Genomic DNA, 21,899 nt, shown 5'->3' with positions numbered 1-21,899 from the left:
CATTTTTGTTAAACACAAATCCTCTATTAAAACATTTCCTTTTATCAATAGTGCAATTTATAAACAATGTTTTGTGAGTAGAATAAAATTTCCAATGGTAAACTTAACTGCTTTTTCCACGTTATTTTACCAGTTAACTAAAAATAGGAAAGCCTTGAACCCCTTCAACTAAATTTAGTTAGTATTAAGATTCTTTTACAGGGAGTGCAGTGGAGCTGACGCTTAAATCATTAAGTATTTGGTTATATCATCGCTAGTCTCACTGAACTCTTCTGAATTCTGCATGTCATGTGTGGTCTGGCCTCTCCTTAGCAGCAACAGGTCCCAGGTTCAAACTAGTCAATTCCCTAAAAAACACTCTCAGAGCATCGTTGCGCGGAAGTGGTAGGGAGACACGATACAGAACAAACAGACACCATGCAGAATGTTAGAAAATGGCGACCCTGCCAGGATAGTAAAATACCATGGTTGAAGGTCGACCACATGCCTAACTAGGTCAGAAAAATATCCTGTTGAAAAAATTTTCGTAATAAACAAAAAATTTTTTTCAACGTTATAAATAGTCGAAAACAGTAGCTGCTGCGATAGATAGCAAGAAAGTATTCAATAAAAGTGAGACATTCTGGCAGAGACAATAGCATAATTCAGTTATGAATTTTAATATTGTTAGAATTAAGTTTTCACTCCGATCCCGAAGTAGGACGTGTGAATTGCTTTTAAAACTGAAAATAAGGGATTCGGAAAGATTAGCAATGGCAGATCGAGACCTTGACCGAATTGAGGTAGCGACCCAGCATGAAAATGGACAGAGAATAGAGGACAGTACAACAGACGATGCAGTATAGCGAGAAATAGGACATATAACGCACCATAACGAGGATAATGTACGTCAAGGCATAGAAAACATAATTCAGCATACGACAGAGGAGCAGGAAAGTAGGGAGACAGTCGATGAGGATTCCAACTTGCGTCTTGAATACGTAGAACCCATAGTACAAGTAATCAGAGCTCCCTCACCACAGAGTACAAGGAATTCGAACAGAAACGTGTCGCCACACAGTTCAATGCAATCGGTTGCAAACCAACACTTGGGCGAAAACACAGAGCATAGGACGTCAGAAGAAAACGTAATAGGACCCACCAATCAGGCAGAATTATTACAATTAATGACGGAAACCACGACAAGACAAAATAAAGAAATAGCGAACCAAATTAAAATTCAGAATGCAGAAACGACGAACCAAACTGCAGAAATCACGAGACGAATGCGTGAGATTAAAGAACAAAACAAAAAAATTCAGTTACACCTAAGTCATATTGAAGACGAGGCAAAAGAATCTCGAGAAGTGATAGGAAACTTAATAACAGGTCACAATGAATTGAGAACAGACATTGACATGGTACAAGCGGACGTACAAACATTGCGTAATGACACTCAGGACGAGATCAAAACATTACGTAACAACACCCAGGGAGAAGTCAAGAAACTAGAGAAACAGATAAACGAAATTACTAGACAAGCAGCAGGTACAGCGCGTGAAATTGTTGAAAACAGTGCGTTACACAAACCTATCACAAAAGCAGTGCTGAAAAGATATGACAACCGCATAGTCAAAATAGAAGCGCAAACGAAGCGACAACTTCAGAAATTGCGAACAGAGTTGTTGCAAACCATTGAAGAGCGTAGTGAACAGAATCGAACAAGCACAGAGTCTGCAACTACATCCGTATCTGTAACAGCACCGGAAAAACAAGCAATTAACGAAGATATTACGCATTTACGATTCCGATCACAGGCGGAAAGTAACATACGTGAAATCAGACAGCCTGCACAGCAACAAATACGTTTCGAAATTCTTGATGAACAAACGTCATCACAAACACATGCAGAACCACAAATGTATGTTTCATGACAGTTTGGATCGTGCAATGAAGCAGCAAGGTTAGCCAGACAAGATACGGAACCAATACCTGACAATGGAAAGCCAGGTCGCGAAGAGTACAGTGCAATGCATTCAGCTACACGTTCACAACCGATGGAAGAAAATTATTGCGTACCACTCCAACGATACTACGCAAGGGTAGGCGAAAGTTACTGTGGACAATATCCAATGGATCTACCACAACCGGAAAGAACGACGGGAGAAATGATCAGAAACAAAAGTGGCGAAGAATCGCGAATTTCATATGGAACTACAACGAAGTACGACAACGATCATTTCCTCACAGTCAGAAAATTTCAACACTTTCAAGAAGGAAATTCATTACATCCACGAACTTTTATTGATCAATTCTGAGTAGGATTACCAGAACACTGGACGCTAGCACACAAATTAGACTTTATATGTGCACACATGTCAGGAACAGTCGCAGAAACCATGCAGACTGTTGCAGCGACATGCCGATCGTACAAAGATTTCAGAGAGAAGTTTCTCTCACGATATTGGTCCAGCGAAGCACAGAACAGAGTGAAGTACAAATTATTACAAAACTCATATTTTGAAAATTCTGGAGAGAAGAGTCCCATGAAATTTTTCGAATTATTGGCAAAGAAAAATCACTGCTTAGATGTACCATACAGTGACGGAGAGTTGATTAAATTATGCGTGATGAAGCTACCATTGAAATACCAGCAATCAGTAGTAGGTCGCGGAGGCAATGACGTCGAAGCATTTAAAGGTATTCTATGGGAACTAGAGTTCATATTTTCGGAAGATGACGCAAGAAAAAGACGAAGCGTACGTGAAAACAAAAGCAAAAAGCAGTGGAATCCACAAGACACAGCACGAAGAAACAATAATTACGAACCAAGTGATAACTTCGCACCAAGAAACGACAATAGATTTCAACAAAGAACCGGTTATGGATTTAGAAGAGAATATGGCAATAACTATAATTCACCCAGGAACGGCAACAAGTATTACAGAGGGAATAACGACAACCAGAACGGGTACTGGAGAACCAATAGACCGACAAATTATCAACAAAGAAACCACTATCAACAAGCTGAACAAGAAAAGAGAATACAGATAGAAGAGGTGGAGGTAAGACCACCAAACCCCGATGAACGTTCGAATTGACAGCTAAGCACCCATGACAAAGAGAATGACGCACCGACCCAGGACAATTGCAGCACCTTGGACAGAGAAGTAAAAATCTTATCACGAGAAGAGAAGATGGAAGAAACAAATCTGCAGGGACAAGATGAAAACGAAGACAAGAAAATAACAATATCGTGTTGGGACGAAATTAATTGGGAGAATACGGACGAAGAAGATGAATTACCAGAGGTAAGCACAACGAATTTAGGAGGAAAGAACGAAGTAATGAGTATTGCAAAGCTATTTGAGATGGAAAGCAGGGAAAGCGAATTCAATGAGGATAATGCGCAGTCAACAGAAGTTGAAAATAAGTTACGAGTGGGCACACAACCCAACGTATATAATGAAGGAAGTTATGAAGCGATAATTAGAGCATTTAGATGCAATTATGTGGAAGTAGCGACGAAGAAGGAGAAGATAGATGTGGATGAGGAAAACGTAGAGGATATTGAAGAAAGCGTAAGTGAAGGAAGAAATAGAGAAGAGGAAATAAAAGAAAGAGAAGTAGCAGTCGAAGCTAATCCTGCAGAAAGCTCGAATTCACAAGGGAAATTCCTAAAAAGACTCATGTATTATTCAGTGGAGGATTCGTTGATACAAGAAGAAGAAGAACAGAGCCAACCCTTTCAAATTCAACCAATTGTGAAGGCCATGGTAAAGCATATCCCATTCAATATTGTAGTTGATAGCGGAAGTGAACTGACTGCGATCTCAGAAAATTTATTCATGCAGAGTAATGCCAATGAGGAATTGCCAGTTCTGAATACACGTAAGATTAAAGTAAGAGGTCCTATTAGAAACAATGTTGCGGAAGTTACGAGACAAACAAGGTTAGCTCTTTCGTGCCAAGGTCAAAAGATCGAAGCCAACTTCGTAATTATACCTAAACTAACTGTAGATTTGATTACAGGTGCAGATTTTTTAAATGAGAGACGAGCGATAACAGATATGGGGAAAGGTAGCGTAACATTCGGGAATGTAACACTTCTCTTTGAGCAAAAGCTAAAATTACAAGAAATACCAGTTATAAACAAACAATTACGAATGATGCGAGATAAAGAGGATGAAGAATTAGAATGGTATGCACAAAAGGGGGAATCGCCTCAACTCATGTTAGAAGTTCATAAAGAAATCGACGAAAAATTGCAAGAAGTTTAAGGTATTTCGGAACACAATAAAAGAGAATTAGAGGGTATTTTACGAGATAAAGCAGAGGTATTTTTACCTAAGACTGGCAGTATTAAACACTTTCAGTACAAGTTTGAAGATTGATTTTGTTACTGGTAAATAATCAGCACAATATTTAAAGATTATGTTGCAGATAAGATCGTCAGGAGAAAGAAGAATGAAGAGAGAGGAAGGTGGGAAAAAGAAAGTTGTTTCAATAAAAACAAAAACAAAAATATCACCAATAGTACCATAGATTAAGGTGAAGGGATAAAGCATAGATAGTCTAACAGCATGAATTACTAAAATGCTATACACCACGACACTACACAAATATAAAAAACGAATTTGAGGTTTCTTGTATAAGTTAAGACTCAAAATATCTTAGAATTGTAACATGGAAAGGGCGCCGAAATTTGTGAAGCTTTTTAAGAGGGCATAAAATAATCTAGGTACTAGACATATGTTAGATGATTATAAGTAAAACTTTTTGTAAGAACTGCTGTAAAAACTCCAGCAAGGACGAGATGCAACGACCCACTAGTTGCAATGAGAAAAGTATCAAAAAGAAAAGGACGTAATTAGCAAGACACGATTCCTACAAGGCAGAAGCGTCGAGAGAAAGGAAAGGACAGCAAGACCAACAGAAGGCCCTTGTATCGAAAGTGGGCAATAAATCTGCCCGCTAGGCAGAACCCTGCTGGGACGGAACACGGAGCCGCACAGTGGCGGAGCCCTACAGAGACGTGACAGGACGCCGAACGCCGGAAGGGTCTCCGAGCGCCTCAACTCGCCGGAGCGAACAAAAAATGGCCCGACGAGAAGACCGCTTGGGCAAGCCACCACTGACAAAAAAATATGTGTAAAAGTCACACTACCGCTATTAAATAGCACGCTGATGCACAAAACTGAAGAAAACGTCCACAAAGTAGAAATGACATGTCCAAACCATTTATCAAACTGTTACTAGGAAGAGAACTTCAAAGCGACTAGTTATCAATAAATATTTCCATGTCCTGCCCAGAGAAGAACCAAGAATCAAGTAAGAAGCAGAGAAAAAGCCAGAAGAACAGATGTTGAAGATTCGCAAGATTGAGACCAAGAAAGAAGATGGATGAAGAATAGACGACATACCTTCCCAAATCCCTATCCTATCGTAAACTAGTCGTCTGCGAAGTATTACAACGAAAAACGACCACATTTAGCGACACACAACGATGACTTTCACGCATACAAAGCCAGTAAACCACGAGATTCTGCACTCCCAGCTCCATTCCATTATGGGACCTCCACAACAGCAACACACACTTGCAAAGCCAACAAGGAATGACGTACGAAGCTGTAAATCAAATACTTGCCCACATCCATCTCGCTCAAGTCCATCACTTTCGTGCAAAAAACATTCGCCAACCTCATGCTTAAACATTCATAGGATTGTGTGAATGTGTGAAATCAAATTATGTGATGTAGGAATTGTGCAAGAGAAACTTGTGAAAAACCAAGTAAGTTAAGCACATCAGACAGCTAATAAACTACAAAATAACAGTCATTGACTATTGACATAAGTAAGAAATAGACCATCGATAAAAATAAGTCATTAGTTCTGAAATGGACAGTACATAAAGAACAAAAGTATGGCATAATAAACACTAAAACTATATGCCACTTATTTTCTCCTCATAAAAATAAAAGAATAACTATATTTTACTTATTTTCTCCTTATAAAAACAAAGAATAAAAATTTATCTTGTTGGATGTTTTCCCTTTTTATAACATTTGTACCATTTGTTAGGATAGTATCTCAATACTTGTGTATGTATATTTCTTTGTCAAAGCAATTCTTGGAAATAATTCTTATTTGTTAGTGTAACAATGTTGAAATGAGTGTCTAGAAACAAAAACATTTTACTTGTACATTTAGAAAATGTGTTAGGAATAGATTTTACTTAATTACTACATTTATAAAAAAATATATTTCTAAGGAAATCTATGTGAAAGACTCCTCACTTTCGATAGCGCACTTCTTAAAAAACAAACTTCACACTTAAATAAAGAAAGAAAATAATTAAAAATTAATAATAGCATAAATATATTCTTCTCTTGTCATTTTTGACAATAATGTGGAAGAATAGAAAAATTTAAATTAGTAATACAAACTAGCATAGAACAGAATAACATGGCTGAACAGTAGGCAACAGAATTTAGATGACAGAATAATTTTTGACTGGCTTAGACAACGATTCAATCATTGCCTAACTTCAGTGCAAAAATTAAGTTCGAAGGGTGGTGATATGTAAGGTGTCAGGCAAATCCAACACCTTCCATGAAAACCCTGACATGATAAGCAAATCCAGTAGTATGTCACATAGCTCCGAATAAATCGTGAAATTAAATTAACCAAAGTAATACGAGTAACGAGTGAGCAAATGGAATATAACAGACTAACACAAGAATGCCTAAATGCATGTCATACCTTCCCACCGTGAGACAGATGCAGTTCCGAGGGGAGAAACGAGAACAGAAGCCGAGAGCAGAACCGTGTTAAGTTAGAAGGCCCTACGATAAGGGACGGACATCCACGTCGCCAGTTAACCGTTAGGACCACCCCCCAGCCCATGTTAAATCTAGAGCCCTCCAGAAGAACAGTATAGATCTTACGATAACACAAAAAGGGCTACCCCAACCGCATGGTTTAGCGTGAGACTTTTTCGCGTCTCTGTTACGTCAGGACCACCCCCCAGCCCATCTTAAATGCTAGAGCCCTCCAGAAGAACAGTATAGATCTTATGATAACATTAAAAGGACCACACCAGCTGCAAGTTTTAGCGTGAGACTTTTTCGCGTCTCTGTTACATTGCAAAGTTGAAAAACATTGCCCCACCACGAAAAGTATAACGTTTCTCATTGGATAGAAAGAATTTTTGTAGGCAGAGCTTAAGGTTAACATTGAGACCCTGATTGGTCAGATGAAAACACAGCCAGATAGTTTTTTTAAACCAAGTTCGGTAAATTGTAGTAAGGAGAAGTTAGAAGAGAGTTGCTTCCGAGACAGTGAGGTGAGTGGAGCTGTGCTGTCCGCCGCCCCCTGATGAACAGACACCACGCTCAATGTTAGATAGTATGTAAACAGAATAAGGAGAATATATCGGGTGTTGTTATTAAGATACAGACAGTTATATTTATGATATGTAAACTAAAGATCCTTATATTGAAATAAAATCTATGTTAAACGAATTTAATACAACCAATTATCTAGAAAATTATATGTATAATATTCCTCAAGTAAAAAATAGTATTAGGAAAGATGTAATAGAACATAATGGAATAATAGTGGAAGAATTTTGTAGGTTAAGATCATAAATGTATGCTTATAATGGGTGAAAATATAGAGCAATTGTCAACAGGAATAAAGAGATGTAGTGTTAAAAATAAAATAAGTTTTACATATAATAAAGATCATTCATTTAACAATAAATACCATATTAAAATAATCATTAAGGCCTCAAAATAATAAAAGATATGTTTCAGAAAGAAAAACAGACAGTTTAACATATCTACTTTATTTGATAAAATAAGGAAGTAATAAAGTAAATATATAAAATTATTTAATTTAAATTTTGATTTTTTTCATTTTTTGTAATAATTTTTTTTTCTAAATGAATGAAGGCTAAGATCTGTAAAAACTGTGGAATTGCGAAATCAATCGATTTATCACTTTATAGAAATTTATAACAGATTGTTAAAGAAGAATGTGTAGATTTTCTTTAAATGAATAGCGTAAAAATATACAATAAAAATCGTATAACTAGTGTTTGTGGAAAAATATTTCAATGTTTTATTAAATAGAACATTTTAAATGAATTCCTGGTGAAAAACACACAAGAATATTATTTTCAATTAATAATGATGAAAATGCAAATAATGATGTAGATGAAAATGCAAATAATGATGTAGATGAAAATGCGGATTTAAAAATTTTCCAAAGAATTAAAGATATCAACTCTTTCTATAAGCCTCCAACATCTAAGAAGAAATAATCAAAGAAATCTCTTGCATTAGAACCATTAAAATATGTTACATTATTATTATTATCAGCAACATTTATTTCTTGAACCTGAATTCTTATATGATGAATTGGAGGGAATGAATGATATTTTTGTTCATAAATTATAGGATTCCCAACAGCTTTGCCAAAGTGATAACATTGGTTCCAGTCAGATCACTAAAGTGCTGTTGGTCTGGCCTGGCACATGGATAAGTGCCCATTCGGGCTGTCAGGTGCTGTTGGCAAGTGGGGCGCACTCAGCCTTTGTGAGGCTATCTGAGGAGCTACTTAACAGAGGAGTAGCAGCTCTGGTCTTCTAAACTGACATAAGGTGGAAGAGCAGTGTGCTGATCACATACCCCTGCATATCTGCATTCAGTGATGCCTTTGCACTGAAGATGACATGGTGGCTGGTCAGAATTGCTGGGCCTGTTCACGTGGTGTTGGGTGGAATTAAATTTTAGGGGTATCAAATTCTAAATTAAGTTTAAAAGAAGCTATAACATTAGCTTCTTGAACAAAATACTTATCTTTTCTGCAAATAATCTACCAAATACATGAAAATATATAGTTATTAATTCAAAATGTAAATTTTTTGTGAATTATTAGCACAACTACTTCTGTAGCTGGAATAATTTGATTATTATATCCTAACACTTCTCTAATTATATCTTTGTATCTATACATAATTTAGCAACGGTCTCAATAATATTTTTATTTAATATGTTATTTCCTTTAATGCTAAAATTTTTTATGTGTATAAATATTTCTGAAATTCTTAAATTTATCAACCAACAGGACATACAATTGTTTGTCCATTACAACATAATTTATAATTTTTAAGTAATATTTGGAGTTAAAAAGTTCTATAAAAACTAACTACTGCAACATTATTTTAGTACCTCTTATAGGAACAGATATTTTATTTTCAGAATTGATGAACTACCATTTAATTGAAAAGATGACTAATTCATTATTAATAAAATTTTACCTAATTAAATAGCAGATAGGGATCCAAAAGTAAGAATCCAGGAAACATTTTAGAAACTAACTAGCATTTTCAAAATCCTATTTGTGTATTATACCTCCAGGATGGCTTAAGTGGGATAAAATTAATCAATATATATATATATATATATATATATATATATATATATATATATATATATATATATATATTCTAAAAGCTTTGATGGACCAAAATACTCATAACTTTAAAGAAAATTGAAGGAAAAAATCAGAAAATTACTACTTTTACTGACAATATGCTTGAAATAATACTTTCAGATGTATGTGAAGTTAATTCAGTTGTAGTATTCGATGAATTTACTCTCGAAAATCATGATATGGTTAAAGAATATTTTATTGAAGAAGACATAAGTGGATCTATTGCTTATATGTATCCCAAGCATATTCAAAAATACCCATGCAATTAGTAAGAGTTCATTTAAAATTTTAAATATCTTTAGATAAAATGATACAAATTTAAATCTTATTTGTCACGACTCATATGGTGGAGATTTAAATTTTTGTGATTAAAAGAAATATGTAATAAATATAAGAATCATAATAAATTCGGATTTATTATAAGAGGTATGACAAGAGCAATTCATGAAGTAAAATTAAGAGTTTACAAAAACATAGAAACTGATATGAAAAATTTAATAAATTTTTATATTATAAATTAAATAAGAACTCCACCATGGCTGTTCCCAAGTCCAGGGCCTCATTTCGCTAGTGATGAGGAAGGAGGGGGGGGATTAGTAACACCTCATTAAAAAGCCTGGGTCCATCTTTCTCTGGATGGTAGCACCCTGTAAGGAACCCTGTGTAGTGTTATTAGGTGAAACCTGGTCAACAGCCTCAAAGACGGAAGAGGAAGTTGTGATTCCCAACGGCAGAGAGAGCAGCAGAACTACCTCCACGACTCACAATATTGGTTGTATTTTTTGTGGCCTTTGAGCCACACCCAAAATAACTTTCATCAAGGATAAAAGTGTGTGATGTAAACTATTTTACCCCAGGTGGACGATCCACCATATGCCAGTATGTCAGCAGACATTCAGATTTTGTGGAGCCTGCAAAATTGCGCAAAGACAGGTTGGAGTGTCTTGGAATCTCATCCAAATTTCATACATAGGCAATCAACGTACCTAGCAACTTTCAATGCAGACTCATTGTTGAAAACCAAGAAACTAAAACATCTAACAGATTCACTAAAGAACCACAACATACTCATAACAGCCATTAAAGAAACACGAGTCATGGATACAAATACCTTTGATTCCAAAGGTCTTAGGATATACGAGGGGAAAGTGGGTCCGAGAGTAATGAAAAATGTACCATAACTTGGAGAAGCGTTTATAAGGAACAAACAAATCTGGAACTCAATAGTTGATTTTGATTCCCAATCAGATAGAATCTCAAGTCTTACATTGACAAGCACAAACTAAATCTACACAATTATCAATGCAAATGAGGACAACAGGAAAAACAAAGAAAAAGTGGAGGCCTTCTGGAATCATCTAGGTGACGTTATTCACAAAATTCCACATAAAGACTTCATCATTCTTCTTGGAGATTTTAATACACAGATTGGTTAAGAAAAAAGATATAAGAAAACAGTTGGAGACTATCCTGCTCACAAGAGAACAAACAGAAATGGGGTGAGGCTAACATAACTTCCCCAAGCACACAGTTTAATTCTTAAATCCACAGCTTTCAAGAAAGTACCACAAAGACAAAAGACATGGATATCTCCAAATCCTGGCCTTGGGGGATTTCAACTTGATCATGTGGCAATCAAGAAGAATTCTCACAAAGAAATCATGAATGTTACGGTACTCAGGGGTGCAAACTACCTTTCTGAAATTAAGTTCAAAATCATCTCAAACACAAAACGCAGCACGAAACAAATAGAGGGTCAGAAGTACAACACAGAAAAGATATTAAAATCAGATGACTTAACAAAAGATACAGTAACCATTTAGATACAAAGCTGGGAGGATATCAAGGAAAACCTCATTACTACAGCCAAAAGGATAGCAACTAACATAAAAAGTAAAAAACATGCCTGGTGGTCGCTGGAATGTGACGCCATCATTGAAACAAGAAAACAGGGATGGCCAAACTGGCAGTCACAGAAAACAGAAGAAATCAGACTGAATTTCATTACAATTAGAAAACTGGTAGATAAAAATATAAAAAGGGTTAAGAAGACATATGAAAACAAAGATGAAGAATTTGCTAAAAACAACACAAAAAGATTTCACAGAACTTTCAAACAAAGGTTATCAAGATACAAAGCACCCACCGTCAAATTTCGAGATGTAAATGGGACCAACGCTCACGGAAAATTGCAAAATACTAGCAGGCTACTTTGAGAAAACCTTGAATTGTGAACCCATCCTTGAAAAATTTGAATCCAACCCAAATAACCATGAGAAACTGGATTGAGAACCACCGATGACTCAACAACTACAGAAGGCCATTTCAGAACTTAAAAGCAACAAAGCGTCCAGAGAAAACCAAATAGTGGTCGAACTATGGAAAAAGGCTCACAAAAATGCAATTACATCCGTTAAGTGTGTTTTAGATAAAATATGGGAAGCAGAAGAGATCCCCACAGAATGGAAAATAGCTCTCATCCACTCTATCCACAAGAAAGGTTTGAAGACAGACCTCAACAATTGCAGAGGAATATCACTGCTGGATATAACATACAAGATTCTTTCTAAAGTCCTTTTGAACAGGGCAGAGCTGCAATTGGACCCGCAAATCAGGGAATACCAGGGAGGTTTTAGAAAGGGTAGATCATGTTCGCAACAAATACTAAACCTAAAAGACATCATGGCATACCAAAAATTAAGGGCAAAGACATAAGTAATCTCCTTCATTGATTTCAGAAAAGCACATAATCCGATAGATAGAGAATCTCTATTATGAATCCTGGAAGAAATGGGTTTGGACAGGAAAATAACTAATATTATAAAAGCGACCTTACAAATACATCTTCCAAAGTTAAATTTATGGACAAATTATCGGAACAGTTTGAAATAAAAAGGGGAGTGCGAGTGGCGAATGGGCTCTCACCGTTAATGTTCAATTGTGTGCTTGAGAGAGTAGTGAGAGAATGGAACACAAATATTAACTGTTATAAGATCTAAAGTAAATTGCATTGCTTTTGCTGATGATACGGCCCTGTTTGCTGAAACAATGTAAGAAACACGGGAGCTAATCCTTGAACTAAAGAAATAAGCAGCTAAAATAGATCTTCACATCTCCTTTGAAAAAACTAAGATATTGACAAACATCATGTACTCATGTAAACACTGCAAAGTTCAAGAACAAAAGATTGAAATAGTAAAAGAAATTAGCTATCTCAGAGAATGGAATAGATGGAATGCTGGGGAAAGCAAAGCAATGGAATCCAGATAGAATAAACTTGAATTGGCCTTCCAACTAACAAAAATACGTACAACAAAAAATGACTTTGATGGGTGTCCAAAATTACACATTACGAGACAGTGATTAAGCCAGAAGCACTGAATGCAGCATAAACACTAAACATGAATTTCAAAGGGCAAATGGAGAAACTTGAACTAAAGGAAAGAAAAATTTTTAGAAAAAACATAGGAGCAAAATATCAAGACAATAAAATCACATATATATTGAAAAACGTTAAGATACTATGCGAAAAAGAATAAATTTTTATGGTCATCTTCTCAGAATAAATTCCAACAGATTAACTAAACAAATCTTTGACTTTTTCCTTAACCGCAAAATGAAACCCAACTGGTTTAAAGAAACTGAGAAAGACCTAGCAGAACTAAAGAGCTCAGAAAATTCACTTATTGATCGAACAGCTAAATAAATTACTAAAGATGAGAACATAAGGTTCCAAGACAAATCTACACAAAAGTCCAAACACTTTATCTCGGAAGAAGAGAGGAAAATATCAGATAGAATGACGTAATACTGGCCCTAAGGAAAGAACAATGCACAAAGAAGTGATTGATCCAGCATAGCCCAAATAGTGTGAAACGAAAGAAGAGGAAATTAAACAAATTATGACAAGTGTAGTTTTGAGGAACCAATAGGAGAAGGAATTAAATTTAATACTTGTAACAGTTATTTTCAATCATATATAATTGTAATACATTGACTATAAAAGAAACATAAATTGGGTTTCGATTATTTGCAGAAATATGATAAGTAAATTTATTAACACTTATTTATAAAACATTATTGTTATTTTGGAAGAAATGGAAAACTGACATTTTCTTTTTGTGTCTCTAAAAATTTGTGAACTATCACGAAAACCATGAGTATATAGAATTATATTTTCATTGTGATAATATTATTTATACAAGAAATAATGTGATTCTAATAATTTTTCAAATGTAATAAAACAATGTCTAGATGTTGATGTGTTATTTGTAAAACATTCTGAAAAATTAAATGGATAAACAAACCATAATTTTTAAAAATTCTTCTTTAATTTAAGTGTTGTATTTTTATGTTGAGTTCGTTTTTCTATAAAAAATCATATGAGGAAAAGTATCAATATGAGTTTCATCACTGAAAGTAGCACATAATTGCACAGCTCTTTTTTGTGTCACAACATTGTTTCATTTTCGTTTCATATTTTATCATAAATAGGATAATTTATAATAGCATGATAGGGATGTATACCAATATCTCTTTTTAATGTTGTTATTAATTAAATATCACTAACTCAGTCGATAGATTTCAAAAAAGTATTTGTACAATCTAACTTCAAAAATTAATTGAGAAAAATTTGAATTTCTCTTAGTTTTCAAATTAATATTCCATAAATTATCGTTATCAGCTAATAAAGAATCAACCATTTCGTTATTTTTCTTGTGTTTGTCTCTATATCAGACAAAAGAATGACATACATAATTCTCCTGAATTACAATTACTAGTTGTATCTAATGTGAGATTATTTCTATTACCCAACACAGGGGTTTTTCAGTTACAATTCATAGAAAGACATTGTTAGTATAAGATTTTTAAGCTATGTTGCTCTGATTCGCGATGATAATTCTGATCATATTTAACAATTGGTAATCTAAATTTCATTTTGAAGAACAAATTCACTTCTTTTGGAAGAGTTTCTTTTATTTTGCTCACAGCATAATTTTTATTGGGCCACCTAGGAATAATAGAATCTCCAGCACAAGAACTCCAAGCAGAATTTTCATTTAAATGTTCATCCCAAATAATTTCATTATAACCTTTGAAAAAGTAACCTAATATTTCTAAAACATAAAAGTACTTTGTATTCTTTACTTTTTATTTTACGATCACTAAGTATTTGTCCTGCATTTTATTCAACAGATATTTGGTTAAATTTAACAAAACTGATAACAAAATAAAAGGGTGTTCTATTTTCTGCAAAATATAATTTCCTTTCTTTATGGTTATAAAATCAGATACCTTTCTACAAAATTATCGGTTAATTATTTACTGGATAGGTTGGTTAATTGGGACCATTGTCTTGCATAATTTTAAAACTTGTAAAAATTGAACCAGTTCAGGATGAACACAACCATCTACAACAGTTACATTAATTTCTGCATCTTTATTGCGAATATTTGAATTATAATTTTCAGATTGTGTGGTAAAGTATACAATAAAAAACTTTCCATTTTCAGCATTTATAAACATTTAAATTTATAAAAAAATTTATTAATTCTATAAAGATTAAGATTTTTTAATTAAATTATAACATAACTTTTTTGTGTCCATCTACTATGGGTATTCAAATCCTACCAATTAACAACAACTTTATCATATTCCTTTCCCAAATCTATTTCTATATCTATTTCTATATCTATATCAGAAATTTTTTTGTAGTTCTTCTTCATAAAGTTTTCATTTGCTTCTTCTAAATTTAAATCTTTTGATTCGTATGTGATTTAACCTGAATACTTTTTTTCATAAGTTGTTGAAAAACTATACATTAAAATTCTTTTCCATCATCTATCTGTAAATTTTTTTAATTCTTCTTTAGAAACATTTTCAAAAGTGTCCATTAAATTTCTACTAATTTTGTCTTTAATTGGTACAGCCCATATATTTAAGAACATAAATTATGGTTCATAATTAATTAATTTTTGAATTGGCTTTTAATTTTCCACAACACATTTCTACTAGATCAACTTGCCAAAATTCATCTATTCCAAAAAAATTAACATTTCTTTGTTTAAAATTGTTTCTAATTGGTTTACATATTTCATTAACAATTTCTGCACAAATGCATCCTGAATAAGTAAGCATATATTTGTTGTGTGTATTTAGGTGAATACCTACTATTTTTTTAACAAATTAACTTTTTTACATATACATGTTCTAAAAATTTCTTCACTCATTTGTTTTCCATTTTTCGTTGTTCTATTTGAACAATATGTTTCATTAAGTATGTAGATAAAAAATGTAAATTATTGGACAAAACAAATTTAGTATTAATTTATTATCAAATGCACTTAACAAAATACCGAAATAGTTTAATGAAAAATATTTTATATGTTTTTACCAATAATAACTATACCTTTGGTGTAATTCATCCTCAGATTTATGTCCCACTTGTTAACTTCCAGGTTTAAATGAAAATTAACTACCTTCTTTATAATATATCTTATTTTATAATAAATGGAACCCATCCAAAGTACATTTAAATGTTGAAATGAGATTATTTGTCTCACTTCTGTAGCACTAGCATAAATTTTATTCAATTTATTAAAATTGGTTAAACCTATTTTAATTCTCTTCCTACAAGTTTTAAGCATCTAAGTTATTTAAAGGTGTTAAAATATTTCATATTTCTCTTATAAAAAAAGTTTTTAAATTCATTTTGTAAATATTGTTTGTCAACAGCATCATAAACTAATTACATCACTCACTCCTACTAATCGTCTTTTTAATGAAACATATATCTTGGTTGTTCTAGAATGTCCCCAGTTCCTTCTGAAATGATTTCATAAAATTTTCCATTTTTGTTTTTTCTAATTCTTATTTATTAGTGTTTGTACTAATTTTGATTCTGTTTCTAGTTGATATGTAATTAAAAATTATATTTGTAGCTATCTCTCAATTTTCCTTTTGTAATTAGTATTTCATAATTTTTGTATTAATTTTTCATGCAATTTGCCCTTAATTCATCTTCATTAATATTTGTATTAAGTTTTTATTCTAATTGACCTATATTAGCTATTGATCAAATTTTGATTCTATGATTTATGAAATTCTTAATACCTTATATTTAATTTATTTCCAGAAACGTATTTTTGTTAAATTTGAAATGTCTTGAAATATTAAATTATCTGATAGTAATTTTATACAAATAAACATAACACCAGACGATGGTTCAGTCCCACATCTGGCCATCCTGATTTGGGTTTTTCGTGATTTCCCTAAATCACTTCAGGTAAATGACAGGATGGTTACTTTGAAAGAGCATGGCCTACTTCCCTTCCCATTCTTCCCTAATCCGATGGGACCAATGACCCCCCTGTTTGGTCTCCACCCCCAAACAACCCAACCCAAATAATCGTCAATGACCACCAATGATTTCATCAACATTTTGTATTCTTCTAGCATTATAAGATAGATTACTTTTTACAAGAATAATTTACAGATTCTTTCATTTCATTTCCTCCAAATGAATGAAAAACGATTTTATGTTTTCGCTTTATAGTTTAAAAGCCAGTGAGTACCAACATTATCAGAAATATCTAAATTTACGATTCCAGATTAAAATTAATTAGATTTAATAGATAATTCATTAACCTTCAAAATACAAAAAAGTTGTTTAATTTTGAACCTGTAACAACATTTTCTATATTAAAAATTGTATAAAACAAATATATTCTTGAAAAATTTCTGGATTCTTTTTGTTTTCGATTTTTACAGATTTATTCTCCATTCTTAATTACATCTTTTTTATTCTTCCAATTGTTGATCTTTTTGCCTTTTGTTTATTATTGTTATTGCTACTTTCCTGTCATTGTACTAGCAGCAATATGATAATGTGGCCAATAATAGTGTTTAAAATCCACTTTTGTGGTTTATTAAAACAGACCTTGTGTCTCTTCCTTTTTTGAGTGGTACAATGATATTTTTAACAACAGTTATTCATAATGTTTTAAGTAAATTGCCACCCATTTTCATATCCCATTTCGTTTTTGATCATGTGCTAAGATATAGTCAGTACTATTTTACTGTTTATTATTTAGTTTAATTTAGTTAAGGTTTAGTTTTACCACTTGCTAGTAAGGAATATTTGAGAATAAAATTATTCATTTGTATAGATAATATATTATAAAAGAAAATTAAAATGGTATAATTTAAAAAATATATAAATTTATTTATAAATCTGATTGAACATCAGAACCCATTCCTAATTTTCTATGTCCAAACAATATTCCTCTAAATTGCAATAATAGATCATTTTTTTGTAATGACACGTCTTTGCCCTGATTCTTTCTTTTGTCATAATTGAGGTTCTTTATAGCCTTTAAACCTATTTTCTATTTGTCGATTATCTACATAAAAATGTCATTTTTTTACAACTTTTGTCTCATTTATTTATTCTTGGATGTCCTCTCATTAATGTTTCTTCTAATGTAGTTCCTCATGAAGAATAATCATAACTCATAATGGTTATTTAGAGTAGTAAAATTTTAATTAATATATTTAGTAATCTTTCACATATTTTTCTGATTCCAAGAAAGTATGGATTAAATTATTCAACAGTCCAGTTATACATGCAATTCCTTTAGGATTATTGATTATAAAACTATTAAGTTTATTTGTTAACTTTCTTCTTATTCCACTCCTTGGTTATAATAGTTTTCCTTCCCAGCTAATTCTTCGCCATGAAGTACTGCTCATCTGTCGATTTATTGACAAGCATCATTGAGACAAATATATTTAATTGGTTTTTTGGTATTTTCTTTCATTAAACCTTCTCTAAAATTTCATTTAAACTCGAATCTAAATGTAATTGTCGAAAATAAACTTTGGCAATCTCTTTTATCAGACGTTGTGTTAAATAACTTTATTTGATTTTATTTCATTTGGATTCTTTTCAGATTGTAATGCTCCTGAATGGTGCAAAATATTCATATACTTCAGTAAATCAACATCATCATGAATAGTAATTTGTTTTATTTTGTTAAGAGGTAGGGAAATCTGCTTATACCTTCATATGTTCTAAGTAGATATGTTTTGTAAGTTCTGGCTCACTAACACTCCCACTAACTTAATACCACGTTTTTCTAATTAACTCAACCGATTTTTTAAATTCATTCTATTTATATCATTCCAATCGATTTATAAGCTTTAGCTCAGTACATAATTTTTTTTATTAACTCTACCAATTTTCGGTATTTACCTCAATTTTTCGATAACCAACTGCTTTAAATTTCGTTACTTCATATAAAAGGTGAACGTAAGAAAATAAAATTAATGAATCATTTCCCTACATGAATGCAAGAAAGTAAAATAAGTATTATTTTTTATGAAAGTGAATGTCAAATTCACCCATTTTAACTTCATTCTATAAAAGTTGAACATATAAAATAAATAAGTTAACAAAGGTAAAGTAAATACAAATTTCACATCGAGGACTGTATATTATGAACTTTGTTATTTTTATTTTTAAGTATCTTCCGTCCCCTGTATTTTAGTTTCATTGGTCCTTTTCCAGTTATTTCAAAATCCCAATCAGTAATTAATCCAGAAAATCTGTCTGTCAAAGTAATCTTAAAACCATTATTGAGCTTTAGACAAAGTTTCTCTGCATATCTAGTTTTTAAACATTCACAGACAGTAACATTATATAAAACGTCTACCTCTAGCTCACCTATTTTTTCCGAATATCTTTCGAGCCACATCTTTGAGCTTGTTGATTATAGTTTCCATTTATATAGAAAAAGTTTTATTTAATTTATATATAACAAATTTTATTAGACTTTTAATAACTTTTAATGTCCATATAGTAATGTATCTACTCCATTTTCCAAGACATATCTCTAATGGTCATGTGAACTCAAAGTTTTTTTAACCTCAACGGTGAAGATTTCTTGTTTCTCACTTTGAATCAAATTAATTCTTCTGTGCAGTTCTCTGTTGTTAAACAAACAATTATTTTAATCATATAAGGATATTCTATTTTTAGCATCACATTCCTTAACTCCTTTAGATTTTTCTCTACTTTTGTACTAAATTTATAAGCATACATTTTTGCTCTCAAACCACAAAATTGTTCCATCATTTTTCCATTGCATTTATCTTTCATTTTTCCAACAACTTTCTTGTTTACTTGTGGCATACCATAAATATTATCTGCTGGATAGTCACTTGTAACAAATTGATCGATCATTGATTTCATGTCTTCGCAGAAATCTTCAGGTTTATGTTGTAAATGCAACTATCTGTTCTTGATAACACAACACAATATTTTCTCCATGTTTTGGTTTCATAACCCTGTAGTGAAAATCATACATCAATTCTTTAGATAGATAAAGTATATTCATTCCAACTTAGATAGGATTATTAAAATTTTTTTTTATTCATATGGATAGCAGCGACATTTTCATTAAATATAGATCTGCATTAAACCTTGGCTTAGTTACAAGTTTTATCACACTTTTCTGCATCTCAAACTAAGTTTATATCAACTCTGTTCCTTATACTTTCCATCGTTCTGCCAAACACAGAATTGTTCATCAACTTGTAGAAATGATTCTCAAAGACATTTGAAGCCATGGTCTGCATCTGTGTGTTCAGATCTATATATTTGTTTGGCTACGAAGTCTTTCGCGACGTATTTCCTGAGTAAAAATTTCTCGGTGTACATGCCGCGTCAAATCAGGATAAATCTCCGAGCTTTCGACCACTACCTCCATGGTCGTCGTCAGGGCTAAAACTGACTGTCGTGAACTAGCGAGGTTCCCACTTTTATATGCAAAGGACGGCTTCTTATTGGCTGGAATACGTCAGCGATATGGCGCGTAGCGAAGTGGTGCCCTCTACTTCCATAGATGTAGTTCCTATCCCGCGTTGCTTGCAGCGCCATCCCTTAAATCAGGAGGTAAAGTACGAGAAGTTTTTCTCAGCGATTTTTCTTTATCCAGTGCACTCTTCCAAGTGTTGCTAAGTGCATAGCCGTTGTCTCTATTAAAGTTATTATCGCTAAGCCTAATTTCGACTGCTTCCTGGATCACAGAGTCCCAGTAATTCGATGTGTGGGCTATTACTCTGGTTTCTTCAAATAAAATCTATTGCTTGTTAAGCAGGCTATGTTCCGCCACCGCTGATTTTTCCAAATACCTGTATTTCGGGTGACGTTGGTGCTCGATGCAGTGGTCGGCAACGGTTCTTACAGACTGGCCCACGTAATTCTTGCCGCATTCGCAAGGAATAGTATAAATTCCCGGCACTCTTAAGCCGAGACTATCTTTGACTGGTCTCAACATTTCCTTAATTTTCCTAGGTGGTGGGAAAACTGGTTTTATTCCTTGCCTCTTCAGGACTCTGGCTATCTTGCTCGTTGTAGCACCGCAAAAAGGAAGCCGCGCTAAGTGTTGGTCCTCTTCTTGTATGTGGCCGGCATCGTGTCTTACTTTCTTGGACAATACTAATTTAATTTCACCGGCAGAATAACCATTCCTTTTGAAAACAGTCGTCAAATGGTTGATCTCGGGACCGAGGTGGTCCTTGTCGGAATTAGTCCTGGCTCTGTGTACTAAAGTATTCAGCATAGCTCTCTTCTGAGACGGATGATGGAAGCTATGGCTATGCAGATATAAGTCTGTATGGGTTGGCTTCCTGTACACAGAATGGCCCAGTCGTCCATCCGGCTTTCGCTCTACCAACACATCTAAAAAAGGTAACTTCCCTTCCTTCTCTACCTCCAATGTAAATTTTATGTTTGGATGTACACCATTCAGATGTTCGACGAACTGCTGCAGCGTGTCGCTGCCGTGTGGCCAGATTAAAAAAGTATCGTCGACGTATCTGTAGAAGCATGATGGGCGGAGGTGTGCACTGCTCAGGGCTCGTTCTTCAAAGTCCTCCATGAAAAAATTCGCTATTGCTGGTGACAGTGGCGAACCCATGGCTGTTCCATCCGTCATTTCATAATAATTTCCACTGTATAAAAAATAAGTGGTCGTCAAGGTATGCCGGAACAACTTCAAAATTTCTGAGGAGAAATGAGCAGACAACAATTGTAATGTGTCATCCACAGGTACTTTGGTGAACAGAGAAACCACGTCGAGGCTGACCATGATATCACTTGGGCCTATCTTCATCTGTTTTATGATATCAACAAACATTTTTGAATTTTTAATATGATGTGGGCAGTGACCAACTATAGGCGCCAACAGTTTAGTTAAGTGCTTTGCAAGCTTGTACGTAGGAGAGCCAATAGCGCTAACAATCGGTCTCAACGGGACGTTCTCCTTATGAACCTTTGGCAAACCGTATAGTCTTGGTGGCCTAGGTGCTCTCGGCCGTAAGTTCTTCACCAGTTCGTCGGAGAGGCCAGAGTTTTT

This window comes from Schistocerca serialis, chromosome 3 (assembly GCF_023864345.2).
Source record: "Schistocerca serialis cubense isolate TAMUIC-IGC-003099 chromosome 3, iqSchSeri2.2, whole genome shotgun sequence".
In the NCBI taxonomy this organism is placed as follows: domain Eukaryota; kingdom Metazoa; phylum Arthropoda; class Insecta; order Orthoptera; family Acrididae; genus Schistocerca; species Schistocerca serialis.
This window is presented reverse-complemented; position numbering follows the sequence as displayed.